Source organism: Sceloporus occidentalis, unplaced genomic scaffold (genome assembly GCF_023333645.1).
Source record: "Sceloporus occidentalis isolate IW3139 unplaced genomic scaffold, rSceOcc1.0.p SCAF_114, whole genome shotgun sequence".
Lineage (NCBI taxonomy): Eukaryota > Metazoa > Chordata > Lepidosauria > Squamata > Phrynosomatidae > Sceloporus > Sceloporus occidentalis.
The window spans coordinates 1,517,350-1,533,906 of record NW_028317094.1 but is presented as its reverse complement, the minus strand read 5'-3'; positions in this window follow the sequence as shown (position 1 = coordinate 1,533,906).

Sequence of the window (16,557 nt, the reverse complement as noted above, 5' to 3'; positions counted from 1 at the left end):
TGGCTCTAAGTCATTGCCGACTTCTGGGGAGCCTTCCCTGGGGTTTTCTTGGCAAGAGTTGTTCAGAGGAGGTTTGCTATTGCCTTCCTCTGAGGCTGAGAGAGTGTGACTTCTTGCCCAAGGGACCCAGCTGGTTTCATGGAGGAGTAGAGCACTGCAGCCTGGACTCCAGAGTTGTAACCCAACACTCAAACCATTGCACCACACTGCCCCCCGTTCCCATGTACAACCTGAGAAATAATAGCAGACTTTTTTCTGTTCTTCATGTGTGTCTTCAAGTCTAATCCAATTTATGGCAACCCTAAAGCAAACTTATCATGGGGTTTCCTTGGCAGGTTTATTCAGCGAGGGGATGCCATTGCCATCCTCTGAGGCTGAGAGAGTGTGACTTGCCAAGGGTCACCTATGTCCAAAACACACTGCAGCAATAATCCAATCTGAGATTGCTTTAACTGCCCTGGCTCAGTGCTAGGGTATTGTGGGAGATGTAGTTTTGTGAGACATTGAGCCTTCTCTGTCAGAGGGCTCTGGTGCCTCAATTCCCAGGATTCCCTAGCACTGGGCCAGGGCAGTTAAAGCGCTCTCAAAATGGACTATTGCTGCCGTGTGTTTTGGACCTTACTTGGCCGCAAACTGTCCATATCCTGCAATGCATCTCCTAATTCTGTTGGCAGTCCCTCCCTCCCAACACTTTCTCATTTCCCCCCAAAACGAGCACAAAGCTGGAAGATGGAAAGAGGTTTTAAAGCAGCATTTAAATCTGCCATATTTTATTAAAAGACTAAATGTCCCAAATGCTATTATCAGTTTTGTAGCTATTATTACAGAAAGAGATAGAGTGCAAACTCCTGAAGTACCTTTATTTTCTGGAGTGAGATGCGTTTTTGCAACTGACTCTCTGTGATGATCTCCGGTGGTCCAAGCAGCCAAACCACGGCCCTGTAATAATAATAATAATAATAATAATAATAATAATAGTTTTATACCCCTCTCTTCAGCCAAAAGGCTACCAGAGTGGCTTACAAATTGTTAGACATTTAGACATTATGGCTCTTAGCCCAGCAGACCCTTAAATTCCTTAAATCACGCTGCCTCCATCCAGTGAATTATAAGAGGATTTCCCTTAACCTACACTGGGACCAGTTAAGGAACCTTATTTCTACTTCTTTACTGATCTTCCCAAGCATCAACCGAGGCAAAACACGTGTAAAAGGAGCTTCGAGTAGTAGATACTCTAAGGAGATGTTTATTATAAATAACAAAATAAAACTAAAATATAAGTCATACAAGATATTAAGAGTCTTTGAGGTACAATATTTGTAAGTATATAATATTCAATTCACACAAGCTATTAAAGAAATAAATAAACCTAAGCATCCAATTCTGAGACTAACTTCCAAGATCCGCTCTTTAACTCTCTCTCTCTCGCTCTCCAACCGACACAATTCCCCCAACTGTCTCTTGGTCTCTCAGGCCTTATATCTCCTTTTTACGGAAGCTTCCAGAAGAACCTTTATCTTGCTCTCTGATTGGTCAAGTGAATCTTCCATAGCAGTGATGTCATTCTGCATTTGCATAAACCCCCCTTTACTGCCTGAAGAAGATCTCAATTGACTGGAGCCCTCTTATTACAACAACAACCCTTCTTTTTCTTGGAAGAGATTCACAACTATACCTTGTTTCCCGGTTGGGAAGTATAGGAGGATTCCAGAGGTTTCCATTTTGACTAAGATTAGGAGCCCCCAAATGTCCATGGAAGAGGTTTCCTAAGGCATGTGCCAGGACAGAGCAGGGAATTGGGGGGGGGGGGGGTACATTGTGGGCGAATTACCGTTTGTAGCTGAACCTGGGGCTGAGGGTCCCTAAGAAGGAGAGGAGCCCAGGTCCCCCAGAATCCCCTCTGAGCCTCCAGGAGAGCAAGGCTCAAGGAAGGGACAGTCTGCCAGGGGCTGAGAGCCGCTTGGACCAAACCTTGAGGGCACTTTCCCAAAAGCTGGCCAGGATTGGTTTCAGGGTCTGGCATTTTCCTCTCAGAGGACCATCAGGATCTCAAAGACCACTCCCCATTTTGGATATCATTTTTCAACTGTGCTGCCCTCAGTGGAGATTGCTTGCTCCTAAGGTGCCATGGAGGTGAGCATGGAATATACAGAGAAGATGGCTTTTGCAGTCTTTTCCACCATTGAGCTTACCTTGTGTGGTCTTCAAGCCTGTTAGAAGAGAGCAGGAAGGCAATCGGGAGGAGAAAGCAAAGTCCCACATTTGCTCCCATAAGCTCCCCTGAAGCTTTTCCCAGCATGCCCTAGTCCTCAGTCTCCCTCCCAGGCTCTACCGTTTCCTAGAGAGATGGAAACCTTCAAGGGAGAGTCCTTGGGGGTCAAGCCAAGCTCTCCTCTGCTTCCCCAAGGCCTCCTTCTCCATCCACTGCTGGTCTTTGGAAGGGAGACCTAGACTGCTCTTGGGAAAGTTAATTTTGGAGGGACAGGGACTCCCAAAACCTCTCAGTCTCACTCTAACATTATGTCAAACATCTACAATGAACTGGGCCAGGTCTTACACCAGGAGTTGGGATCCTGTGACCTTCGCTCCGTATCCCCATAATGAAAAAGACTGAATCTCCATGACTGGTGCTATGTTTCATACTCTTGGGATGGGCAGCCAGGAAAACAGAATGCTTGAAATAATTCAAAGGTTTATTGGATGGAGATAGAAGTGCAAGATGCCTTAAAATCATATGTTCTGAATCAAAGACAGCATCAAAGAGGCTCTAATAGTTTTACAGGACAGAATCTGGATAGACACTTCCTCCAAACAAAAAGTATTTCACACTTCCACTTTCTCTCCTTTCTGGAAATGCTGATGCCTCAAGGCTGGATCCTAAGCAAAACAGAGATAAGATTTGAACTGCAATTCAGAGGTCAAGGTTTGTATGTGGTTTCTGATGCAATTTACTATTTTTAAGGTGTAATTATATAAATGGTTTAATTTTTAAAAAAAATAGTTATAATTTTAATCCCTTTGCATTGTTTTGAATTTGTACTGTATTAAATTTATTGTTAGCCACCCTGAGTCCCTATATTGGGAGAAAAGATTTCTGTATATAAATAAACTAAATAAACTGGAGCTCCCTTGAGGATCCATGGGTTTCTTGGTGTAAATAGCCCTCTACCAATAGAGACAGAGACTGAATGAGTCTGTCCAGAATTGCTATGGGTCATTTTTGGCACCTGGGTTGTATCTCCATTGCCCAAACCTAGCACTTAGATACCATGAAACTTCCAGGACTCTGTCCAACAGAATCCTGGGATTTCATCTTTCAGGCACTTAGAATTATATAGCAACTCTCATGAAGGACTGCACTGGGGCTCTCTACCAAGCATCTAAGCATGCCATTCCCAGGTTTCTCTGGGGTGGATCCACAGCCGGTAACATGGCACCAAACTGGTACAATTGGATATGTATAGGACTTTGGTTGCCTACTTTCTGGTGTCCCTCCATCTCTCTTATAGGGTTGTGAATTCAGGTCCTGAGGTTTGTGAGCTAAAACCTAGGACCTGGGGCAGGGCCTCTAGCGATCTCTTTCAGCCTAATGCATAAATTACAAACCACAGTCGCTCACAGTTTGTCATTCAAAACTACTCAATATACTTTCCTGTGTAGAAATGAAGAGAGAAATTTTTAAAGGTCTGTTCCCAGATCAAGGGGAAATGAGAGAATTATTCTTTCTCACTTGCTTGGAGAGACAGGATAAAAAGCGTGAAGTTGAAGGCTTTCATGGCCGGCTTCCATAGCTTTTTGTGGGTTTTTCAGGCTATCTGGCCACGTTCTAGAAGAGTTTCTTCCTGACGTTTCGTCAGCATCTGTGGCTGTAATCTCTGGAGATGCCAGACACAGATGCTGGCGAAACGTCAGGAAGAAACTCTTCTAGAACATGGCCACATAGTCCCAAAAATCCACAAAAAACTAAGGATAAAAAGCATTTAATTTAGCCTCCTTCTTTCTAGCCAGATGGCGAATGCAGAGTATAGTAGTGAGCCCTTGTACCACCACAACTGAGAGAAAGCAAGAAACTAAACCAATCCATAGACCCCTGCAATTTTTCTAGTTGAAGAAACCAATGAACTAAGCCTCGCAAATTATAATAAGCTACTGCTCTCACATCACATCTGACCTTTCCTCTTTCCTGGAATTGGGCTCCCTCCAAAATGGAGAAGAGGCAGCCTCATCTCCTGTCTGAAGATCATGCATGAAAACTGGAAGCTCAATGCCAGGCCCTGATGTATCGTATCTTTACTGCCACGTGTAAAAAGGGCAAGGAAAAAACACCTGTTACAGGAGAAGAAAGCAAATAAAACCTGATCCTTTCTTGTCCAGGTTTAGGTCCTGTTCAAAAGAAGGGAAACCAGGATTTGACTTGGGAGTTAGCGAATGTTGTGTGCCCTGCCTGACCGGGGGCCTCCCTGGGGACCAAATCCATCTCCCTTCTCTTCCCCCTCAGTCAGCATTCTTACAAAGGAACCAAATTTAGGGGTCTTCCAAAGGCATCTTGAGGCACCCACCTTTCCTTTCCTTTCCTGCCAAGGAAACCCAGAAGGAGCCCTTCTTCCTAAGCAGCCAATGACCAAACCCACCAGCCTTCTAGAACCCTATTCAGGCTCCAAGCCAAACGCTAACAATGGTCCAAGTTCAGGGCTGCTTTATTTGTCTGGCTGAATGCTAGGGAATTCTGGGAACTGTAGTTTTGTGAGATATTTAGCCTTCTCTGTCAGACAACTCAGATGCCATAATAAACTAAAATTCCCAGGATTCCTGTGTACTGAACTAGGGCGGTTAAAGTGGTTTATTTCTGCAAACTGGATTATTTCTGCAATGTGTTTTTGACCTCTGTTACTATTTGAGCGTCCACAAGGCTCTGTGGGTTTGAAGGAAAGATTAATCATCATCATCATCATCATCATCATCATCATCATCATTTCTGCAGTGTTTTTGAACCAGATCTGAGAGAGCCCTGCAGCCTGGATCTGCCCAAATCCCAAATATTGCCCTCTCAGCAAAGCCTGGAGACATTAACCTTTAAGGACCAGAGCTCCTCAAAGGCTGACTTTCCCAATCTCTCCTGAGAGACCCTCCTGGACCTAGGGTAGCCTCAAAGAAAGGGGTCCCATTGAATGGGGGGCCCATGTCTTTCTGAGTCTGTGGGTCCAGAGGAAGAGGACTGTTTTCCAGGACCCTCTTCCTAACCTACAAGGCATCTCTTAGCATTTGCCCAACACTGCTCTTGAACATGCAAAGATCAGGCAAGCAAGATCTGCTTTGCTGTTTGCAAAAAAAGATGGAAAAACAATAGGCCCTTGGTATCCTTTGGGATTTGGTTTGGATAGCAAAATCCATGGGTGCTCAAGTCCCATTATATAAAATGGGTGACCTTGGGTAAGTCACACTCTCTCAGCCTCAGAGGAAGACCAATGGCCAACTGGAAGGCATACAACACACACACACACACACATACACACATCTACATGATGGAAATGGCATTCATTCTGGGCCATGAAACCCACTGCAGGGGAACCTTGGGCAGCAGACAATCTCTCTGCCTCAGAGGAAGACAAAGGGCAACGTGAAAGGCAAACCTGAAGGCAAGAAAACCCTGGGAATAGGGTTACTAGACACGAGTTCAAGGCACGGAGCACACCCCCAGCCCCAAGGCACACTCTCTCAGCCTCAGAGGAAGACGAATGGCCAGCTGGAAGGCATACAACACACACACACACATCTACTTGATGGAAATGCAATCCATTCTGGGCCATGAAACCCACTGTGGGGGAACCTTGGGCAGCAGACACTCTCTCAGCCTCAGAGGAAGACAAAGGGCAAAGTTGAAGGCAAACCTGAAGGCAAGGAAACCCTGGGAATAGGGTCACTAGACACGAGTTCAAAGCATGCAGCACACCCCAAGCCCCCAAGGCACACTCTCTCAGCCTCAGAGGAAGACGAATGGCCAGCTGGAAGGCATACAACACACACACACACACACACACACACACACATCTACTTGATGGAAATGCAATCCATTCTGGGCCATGAAACCCACTGTGGGGGAACCTTGGGCAGCAGACACTCTCTCAGCCTCAGAGGAAGGCAAAGGGCAAAGTTGAAGGCAAACCTGAAGGCAAGGAAACCCTGGGAATAGGGTCACTAGACACGAGTTCAAGGCATGCAGCACACCCCAAGCCCCCAAGGCACACTCTCTCAGCCTCAAAGGATGACAATGGTAAACTCCCTTCAACAAAACCTACAAAGAGACTCCTGTGACAGTGTTGCCTTAGGATCCCCAGGAAGGAATTGAAGGCACACAATTGTCCCCCCAAAGTCTGGGAGGAAAAGGAGGAGGAAGGCTTAGAGGAAGGTCCTGAGGAAGAGGAGGAGGAAGGCTTAGAGGAAGGTCCTGAGGAAGAGGAGGAGGAAGGCTTAGAGGAAGGTCCTGAGGAAGAGGAGGAGGAGGAGGAGGAGGAGGAGAAAGGCTTAGAGGAAGGTCCTGAGGAAGAGGAGGAGGAGGAGGAGAAAGGCTTAGAGGAAGGTCCTGAGGAAGAGGAGGAGGAAGGCTTAGAGGAAGGTCCTGAGGAAGAGGAGGAGGAAGGCTTAGAGGAAGGTCCTGAGGAGGAGGAGGAGGAGGAGGAGGAGGAGAAAGGCTTAGAGGAAGGTCCTGAGGAAGAGGAGGAGGAGGAGGAGAAAGGCTTAGAGGAAGGTCCTGAGGAAGAGGAGGAGGAAGGCTTAGAGGAAGGTCCTGAGGAAGAGGAGGAGGAAGGCTTAGAGGAAGGTCCTGAGGAGGAGGAGGAGGAGGAGGAGGAGAAAGGCTTAGAGGAAGGTCCTGAGGAAGAGGAGGAGGAGGAGGAGAAAGGCTTAGAGGAAGGTCCTGAGGAAGAGGAGGAGGAAGGCTTAGAGGAAGGTCCTGAGGAAGAGGAGGAGGAAGGCTTAGAGGAAGGTCCTGAGGAAGAGGAGGAGAAAGGCTTAGAGGAAGAGCCTAAGGAGGAGGAGGAGCAGAGAGACCTCTGGAGGATTCTGCAGAGGAAGAAGAAGGAGAAGAAGAAGGGGCTCCTGAGCATACGCAGAGGCCTCTGGGGGAGAGGCCACAGGGAGAAATCTCCTGGTTGTAACTTATTATTACTATTATTAGTAGCATCATTAGTATTATTAAATTTTACTTATTTATAAACACATATTATTAAATTTTACTTATTTATAAACACATGTAAAGACGTATTTATAAAGAGTATCTCAGTGAGTCTCTATATTATAGCATCAGGAAAGATTTTAGGTGTTGTTAAGGATTGGAAATCCTGTTTGGGATCCCTTCTGACTTTGGGCCCTTTCATCCTCCATTTTGGGTTCCCTGAAGGCCTCAAACTGCCATCTGCCAAGCATTGAGGCAGAGGCAGCCATTTTGTGTTCTGGCGGCCATTTTGTGCTGGTTGTGACTGTGGGGAATAATGTTCCAGAACCTTCTCTGAGGCCTCAGTTGAACAGAGGCTCCTCTTTCTCTCCTGAGGCTCCAGAGTCAGAAGGAGGCCAGGCTCCTTGGGCCAAAAGGAAGGAAGTGTGTCTTTTGTGTGTCTTTTGTGTCTCTTTTCTGAGAGGGTTTTCTTATTACAAAGCTCTGCTCCTTCTGGGTTTTAAAAGGGATCAGAAATAGGAAGATAGTTTTAATACAAGCCTTATTCTTATTCTTCTTCACAAACATTGGGCTTTGGCTTCTAAGAGGAGGCTTGTCCCCCAAAAAAGGCCAAAAGTACCTCCTTTGGGAGGTTTTAAAAGTTTCCCCAGTTTCCTTATTAAGAGATTTTCAGGCGAGAAGGAAGGAGACAGACCAGAACAACTCATATTACTAAGAATGAAACAAACAAGAACAAGAAAAACGATGAGAGACTAAAACAAACTACTTATTTTTTAAAGGAAAGCCATTATTATGAGAGTAAAAACAAGAATTGGGTGCTTCTACCCTTGTACAACCGACTCAGGCTGTATCTGCACTGCAGAAATAATCCAGTTCAAAACCGCTTTAACTCTCCTGGTTCCATCCTGTGGAATCCTGGGATTTGTAGTTTTTCTGTGACATGAGAGCTCTCTAGCAGAGAAGGCTAAGTGTCCCAAAGGTAAAATCTCAAGATTCCATCACACTGAGTGGTTAAAGCGGTGTCAAAGTGCCTTGTTTCTATAGTGCGGAAGCAGCCTTCTTGGGAAAGGGGCTGATGATGGGGAAAACCACTGGAGACCTCTGGAGGTTTCAGCAGATGATTCATGTATTTATTCATTTATGATGCACTCATTTCACATCTAGCTACAGGGACATAATCAAGGCCCTCTCCAATTCCCCATCCCCTAATCCCCCACCACTCTAAGAAGGCATGGAGTATCTGTTGTGTAGGGGAGCTGCAGTGAATCTATGCTAGGTCCAGAGGGCTTTGTTTGGTGCCGAGGGAGGGATGCCCACCTCTGCATCGGCCCAAAGGAGGCATATGTCACCTATGTATGTCACCAGCAGGATGCTCTTCTCTGTGTCTTTGAGTGCTGCAGGGTTTCTTGCCAAGCCAATCCTAACCCTGGTCTCTTTTCTCAGGAGCATCGTCTCAGTCTCCTTGTACAGGGCTTTGGGCCTCTCTTGCTGGAAGTGACCAAGTGCAGGGCCACCAGGACCCCTGCCCACCTGATGGCTGACACAGAGGCCAAGTTAGGCTCCAACAGAAAGAGGCTGCTGAGGTACAACAACTCTTCGGTGAGTCACTATCCTAAAAGCTTCATCTGTGTCGTTGCTGGGCCAATTTATGAAAGGAAGCAAATCACATACTGTCAGAGTTTGGCAGAGACAGTCCTGGTTAATCCTCTGTCACCCCACTTTTTCAGGGGCTTTTAAAAATGTCCCGGTTGGTCTTTCCTCCTCCCACTTTCCCCCTTCTCAGCTCACTTCAGTTCCTGAGTGCAATTGAGTTTGCAGCCCATCAACTCAAAAGTGGGGAAAGGAGAGGAAAGAAGGAGACAGGATATTGCCCTTCCCAGGAGGCTGAAACAAATGCAAACTGCTGTGCCCTTTCTAGCTTGTGTGATCGTCCTCATAAACAACTTTGGCTATCTTCACTGCCTTCTGGGTTGCTTGTCCACATGTGTCTTCCAATCTGTGAAATATTGCGGGCTATGGGATAACTTCTCTGGAACTAAATATGGGGTGGGTCCAGTGACCCTCAAGCCCAAAGTGCTCCCCAGAACTGCTTTATAAAAATGACATTCTTGCAAACAAGCTTGTAAAATGTGGACTAGACAAGGTAACTGTTACATGGATTTGTAACTGGTTGACCGGCCGAACCCAAAGGGTGCTCAACAATGGCTCATTTTCATCCTGGAGAGAAGTGACCAGTGGGGTCCCACAGGGCTCTGTCCTGGGCCCAGTATTATTCAACATCTTTATCAATGACTTGGATGATAGAATTGGGAGCATATGTATCAAATTTGCAGATGACACCAAATTAGGAGGAATAGCTAATACCCCAGAGGACAGGATCAAGATTCAAAATGACCTGAACAGGGAAGAAAGCTGGGCCCAAGCTAACAAAATGAAATTCAACACAGAGAAATGTAAGGTATTGCACTTAGGGCGGAAAAATAAAATGCACAGATATAGGATGGGGAACACCTGGGTGAATGAAACTACGTGTGAAAGGGATCTAGGAGTCCAAGTAGACAACAAGTTGAACATGAGTGAACAGTGTGATGCGGCAGCTAAAAAGGCCAATGCTATTTTAGGCTGCATCAATAGAAGTATAGTGTCTAGATCAAGAGAAGTAATAGTGCCACTGTATTCTGCTCTGGTCAGGCCCCACCTGGAATATTGTGTCCAGTTCTGGGCGCCACAATTCAGAAAGGACATTGAGAAACTGGAGCGTGTCCAAAGGAGGGCGACTAAAATGGTGAAGGGTCTGGAAACCATGCCTTATGTGGAACGACTCAGGGAGCTGGGGATGTTTAGCCTGGAGAAAAGAAGGTTAAGAGGTGATATGATAGCCCTGTTTAAATATTTGAAAGGATGTCCTATTGAAGCGGGAGCAAGCTTGATTTCTGCTGCTCCAGAGAAAAGGACCCGGAACAATGGATGCAAGCTACAGGAAAAGAGATTCCACCTCAACATTAGGAGGAACTTCCTAACAGGGCTGTTCGACAGTGGAATGCAGTCCCTCGGAGGGTGATAGAGTCTCCTTCCTTGGAGGTCTTTAAACAGAGGCTGGATGGCCATCTGTCAGGGATGCTTTGATTTGGATTTCCTGCATGGCAGGGTGTTGTACTGGATGGCCCTAGTGGTCTCTTCCAACTCTACGATTCTATGATTCTATGATTCTATGACATTTGCCTCCGAAATGTGGCAAGAAATGTCTAAATGCACCATAATTCTTTGGTGGCTAAATGTACTGTATGTGTTGGGATAGTCAGTATCCTAATCCATCATCAATATCCCAGGCATGGGCTAACGTATATTGGCGCGTTACAGACCGCTGGATTGCAGCGGTCTCCCGCCGCCGCCGCTTGCAGTGGCCGGGAGCCGCAGTGGCCAAACCGTGCGGGTCCCGGACACTCCGAGGAAGGAGCGTGGAAATCACGCTCCTTCCTGGGCCCCGGAAAAGACGTCATGAGGCGCTAGTCACGCACTCGCGGCATCACTTCTGGGGCGTGACGTGCGGACGCAGAGCGTCCGCTACGTCAATATGGCGGCGCCTATATGAACAGGGCGCCGCCATTTGTTACGGACTCTGTCTGTAATAGGAGTAGGGGAGTCTAGAAGAGACGCCCCTTTTTCAAACTGGGACGTCCTCAGGACGTCCCTAATGGCGGTCTGTAACCCGCCTCAGTGTATTATATTGTATATTATATTGAAAAGATTCGAGACAAACTGGATTTCAAAGGCAGTAGCTTTTTTCTTGCTGACAGAATTTAAAGTTTATTTTCTGGACTGAATTCTAAAGTGATCAAATAATATTTGGATGCACCATGTGCTTTCCTCCCCTTTTGCTTAGTTACTCACTGGATGAGGGCTATTTTCTGTTGCAGGTGACCTTTGCGGATGTGGCGATATATTTCACTGAGGATGAATGGAAACTGCTGACGAAGAAGCAGAGACTTATGTACAATTATATAATGATGGAGAATTATGAGAATGTGGTCTCTGTGGGTAAGGAACCATAATCCACTAGTATTATAGAATCATAGAGTTGGAATAGATCACAAGGGCTATCCAGTTCAACCCACTTCTGCCATGCAGGAATACACATTCCAAGCACCATCCAGCCTCTCTTTAAAGACCTCCAAAGAAGAGGACTCCACCAAACTCTAAGGGAATATATTCCTCTGTCAAAGAGCTCTTACTGTCCCAAAGTTCCTCCTAATGTTGCCTCCATTGTGGTGTCTCTTTTTCTCTGTAGCAGCAGAAAGCAAGCTTGCTCCATCCTCAATACCACCCTTTCCAATATTTAAACATGGATATCATATCCGCTGCTAATTTTCTTTTCTCCAGGGTAAACATACCCAGCTCTCTAAGCCGCTCCTCATAGGGCTTGATGGTTTCCAGATCCTTCACATTTTGGTTGCCCTCCTCTGGGCATGTTCCAGCTTGTCAACATCCTTTTTGAATTGTGAAGCCCAGAACTGGACACAGGATTATTCCAAGTGATGCCTGACCAAAGCTGAATAGAGTGGCACTATTACTTCCATTGATCTAGAAATATACTCATATTGATGCAGCCTAGAATCACATTGGCCTTTTTAACTGCCGCATCACACTGTTGACCCGTGTTCAACTTGTTGTCTACTAGGAGTTCTAGATCCCTTTCAAGCATAGTTTAATTGTGATAGCAACATCCTGTAGAATATTTGAATTTGTACTTTAGTGAGGCACTATTGCTCTCCACTTTATAAGGATACTAAATATCCTATTGTAAACTGCCAATTGTCAGAACCAACTTCTGTGTTTCATCCAGAATGGTATTGGGGTTTAGGGGGGAATTGTTAGTAGTTTAAACGCTAGTAGTTTCAAGTAGTTCGTAAGGATAGTGGGGCCTAGAACCTCTTGGAGAAAGGAAGCAGTTGTGGAGGCTCTTAACTGACTGGTTTGTGAGCTTTGGGTGTCAGACATGCCCCCGGGGGGAGAGGCGTATGTGAACGGTGGAAGAAGAAGGCAAGAGGTATCTTGGCAGCCGGGCTGTTTAGGGGCTGAAGGGGGAGGAAAAGGAAGGAGTGTGAAGGTACTTAACGATGGAAAAGGTTTTGACGCTTCAGAGACTGCTTAGACGTGTTAATGGACGCTTCTGCCTGAGTTTCTCAATAAACCTTTTGGTGCAAGCAAAGGACTTTTTAATTTTGAAACTTAGTTCTGCCACCAGATATCACACCAATTCTAGGATTTTGTGGGAAGAAAGCATGGGGATTAATGCATTTCTGCGTGAAATGGTAGTCAGCACATCTCTGAGTATGTTTCCTCCCTTTTTGGCCCTCTTCCAGTCTTTTGAGGCTGTGGAGAGGCTTCTTGGGGAAAATACCTCCCTTGGCCCTGCAATGGCTCAGAAAAGGCCCAACAGTGTCAAAATGGCCTCCACTTCCCCAAAGGGATGCAATGGGATACTGAGGGGCAAAACATTATTCCTATTTTAAGGCAATATAATGTGCGGTTGCCCCTGAGATACCCTGGGGACCAATGTGACCCCCCCCCCCCAACAGTAGCCCATACCTGTCTTAGAGATGTCCAAGTAGACCACAAGTTGAACATGAGTCAACAGTGCGATGCAGCAGCTAACAAGGCCAATGCGATTTTTGACTGCATCAATAAAAGTATAGTGTCTTGATGAAGGGAAGTAATAGAAAATAGAAGTAAAAGAAAAACTGACATCTCGGCCTCAGAGGGAGCGATCAGGCAGACCCAGCAACATCAGGGACTACCTGAAGGAAGAGGCCCCTCCCTCCTCAACTGTCATCTCGGCCTCAGAGGGAGCGATCAGGCAGACCCAGCAACATCAGGGACTGCCTGAAGGAAGAGGCCCCTCCCTCCTCAACTGTCATCTCGGCCTCAGAGGGAGCCATCAGGCAGACCCAGCAACATCAGGGACTGCCTGAAGGAAGAGGCCCCTCCCTCCTCAACTGTCATCTCGGCCTCAGAGGGAGCCATCAGGCAGACCAGCAACATCTTAGACTGCCTGAAGGACGAGACTTCTCCCTCCTTTAACTGTATTTTGTATTGTATTACGATTTTACTGTACACCGCTATGATCATCGCGGAATAGCGGTCTATAAATAAAACATATTATTATTATTATTATTATTATTATTATTAGTGCTACTCTATTCCGCTTTGGTCAGGCCTCACCTGCATACTGGGCACCACAATTCAAAAAGGATTTTGAGAAACTGGAGCGTGTCCGAAGGAGGGCAACTAAAATGGTGAAGGGTCTGGAAACCATGCCCTATGAGGAACACCTTAGGGAGCTGAGGATGTTTAGCCTGGAGAAGAGACGGTTAAGATGTGATATGATAGACCTGTTTAAATATTTGAAGGGATTTCATATTGAGGAGAGACCAAGCTTGTTTTCTGCTGCTCCAGAGACTAGAACATGTTACAATGGGTGCAAACTTCAGTAAAAGAGATTCCACCTCAACATTAGGAGGAACTTCCTAACAGTAAGGGCTGTTTGACAGTGGAACAAACTCCCTTGGGGATTTTGGTGGAATCCCCTTCCTTTAGAATCATAGAGTTGGAAGAGACCACACGGGCCATCCAGTTCAACCCCCTGCCATGCAGGAAATCCAATCAAAGCATCCCCAATAGATGGCCATCTAGCTTCTGCTTAAAGACCTCCAAGGAAGGAGACTCCACTACACTCCAAGGGATGCCTATTATATCATATTTGCTTTGTTGTACTAAGAGTTCGAGTTCATCTTGCTTATTTCTCATGCTCTGTGCATTTAGAGACATCGCAAACCATGGGTTCTTTTTACTTGCTGCCTGTGCAAGTTTTTTTTGCCTCCCACTGTTGGGTCCTTGCACTTTTTTTCTTGTTTCCTCTATGTCAGATTGACTATTTTTGCCATCCCTTTCGCCTTCCTTAATATTGTCTCCCTTTCCCTCAGAACTCAGTTTAAAGCCCTCCTGATCAAGTTCTTGAGACTGTTGGCAAAAACATTTCTTCCAACTGGCATGAGATGCAACCCGTCGGTTGCAAGAAGTCCCTCCTCATGGAACTGCAGCCCATGATCAAAGAATCCAAATCGTTCTCGGCGGCACCATCTGTGGAGCCAGTTGTTCACATCCGCTATTTTCCTCTCCCTTCCTGGACTGTGCCCTTCGACTGGCAGAAGAGATGAGATGACAACCTGTACATCCATTCCTTTCAGCTTCCTACCAAGCGCCTCGTAATCCCTTTTGATGTTCTGCAGGCTGTGTCTTGCAGTATCGTTGGTTCCCACGTGGACCAAAAGGAAGGGGTATTGGTCAGTAGGCTTGACCAGTCTTGTCAGCCTCTCTGTCACATCACGGATCTTTGCCCCTGGAAGACAACACACCTCTCGAGGCATCTTGTCAGGCCTACAAATCACTGCTTCTGTATCCCTCAGCAAGGAGTCCCCCACTACGACCACACGCCTCCTATGAGGTTTAGCAGTGGCTGTTCCCTTGGGTGGGACAGAGGCTGGATGGCCATCTGTCGAGGATGCTTTGATTCCTGCATGGCAGAACGGGGTTGGACTGGATGGCCCTTATGGTCTCTTCCAACTCTGTGATTCTATTATTCTAGACCTCTGGGAGCCAGGAGGGGAAGGCAGGAGCAAAGCAAGGATCGCCTAGCTCTGTGTGGAGAGGAAGGGAAGGGCCAGGAGAGGGGCTTTGGGGATTGGGAGGCAGCCACTAACCTGACATATTTTAATAATAATAATAATAATAATAATAATAATAATAATAATAAATTTTATTTGTATTTCCCCCCTCTCCCAATGGATCGAGGTGGTATTACAACCATAAAATAGCCACAAAACAACAATAGCATCCAATTTACACACAGTTAAACAACAAGTCGCTGCAACTCAATTCGGGAAAAATAAAAACATTGTTTAAAATGCACAATTGCAATCAGAAGTGGGATTTTTCCCTAAGTTCTTTACAAGAGATCAGATGGGTAAGCCTGCCGGAAGGGATCCGTCCTAAGTGCTTTCTTGAAAGCATCCAATGTGGTGATAAGACGGATCTCCTCCAGCAGGTTGTTCCATAACTTGGGGGCCATGGCTGTGTACGTTCTGTGGGAAGTTGTTTTTAGCCTGACCTTTGGGTAATCTAATAGATTCTTCCCAGATGTTCTGAGAGTGTGGGGTGGATTGTGTAGTCTGGAGAGGCGTTCCCTCAAGTAGCGCGGGCCCAAGCCATGTAGGGCTTTCAAAGTAATAACCAACACTTTATATTGTGCCCGGAAGCTAATTGGCAGCCAATATAGAGATACTGGTGTTATATGGTCTGACCTAGATGTTGCGGTGACCAATCTGGCTGCCGCGTTTTGAACTAAGTGAAGCTTCCGAACTTTGTACAAAGGTAGCCCCATGTAGAGCACTGAACTTAAGAACTGAACTCAAAATCAGGCCCTTGTTTTCATACATATTAAGGGTCCCACTTAGCAATTATGATCAATGTCTATGAAGAGAGGAAAGAGTAACACAAAAATTCATTTTTCTCTGATATTTCTTTTCCAACTTGAGCTTTCTTAGCTCCGTGGTTGATTCCAGAGGCCCTTTGTCACTCGAGATGCTGGAGTCTGGGGAGGACACCCACAAGTGCTATACTTTTAGGGGAATTTCATACTTAGCTCAAAGCAGAGATTGAGGCAACAGTGACCTCAGGATTCATCCCAACTATACCAGGCCCAGAAGCACACTGAACTCCAGAGTCCTCTCCTGGTGCCACACAGCATGAAGCATCCTCTGCAGTTAGCTTGCATCATGCCATGTGCTCTGACTCAACACTCTATGGCAGTCTCACAGGAAATGATGCCACTTTTCAATTGAAATAGTTTTACATATATTTAATGGAATATTTTTCAACGGCTTGACTATCTGCTTCTACTGATTTCCTCATGGCAGTTTCCCTTCAATCTCTACTTTGGTAGCTCCTATGAGTAAGAATACAATCATTATATGGATTTAGGGGCATCCAGAACAGGGTCATCCTCAGTTCACTCACACCAACTTTATTAATTTAATCTAAAATAAGGAGGGGTGAACGTGGGGCTAAATCTTGGGGTAACACTTTCCTCTCTTAACACTGGCATTCAGTCTTGTCTGTCATTGTCCTCCTTTACAGAAGAACTTGCCAGTCACAAGAGAGTCCACAGAAGAAAGAAGTCACATAAATGCCAGCATTGTGGGAAATACTTTGCTTATATGTCAGTCCTAGTCATGCATTGGAGAGTCCACAAAAGAGAGAAACCATACAAATGCCAGCATTGTGGGAAATGTTTTTCTCAGAAGTCACACCTAATGACACATCAGAGA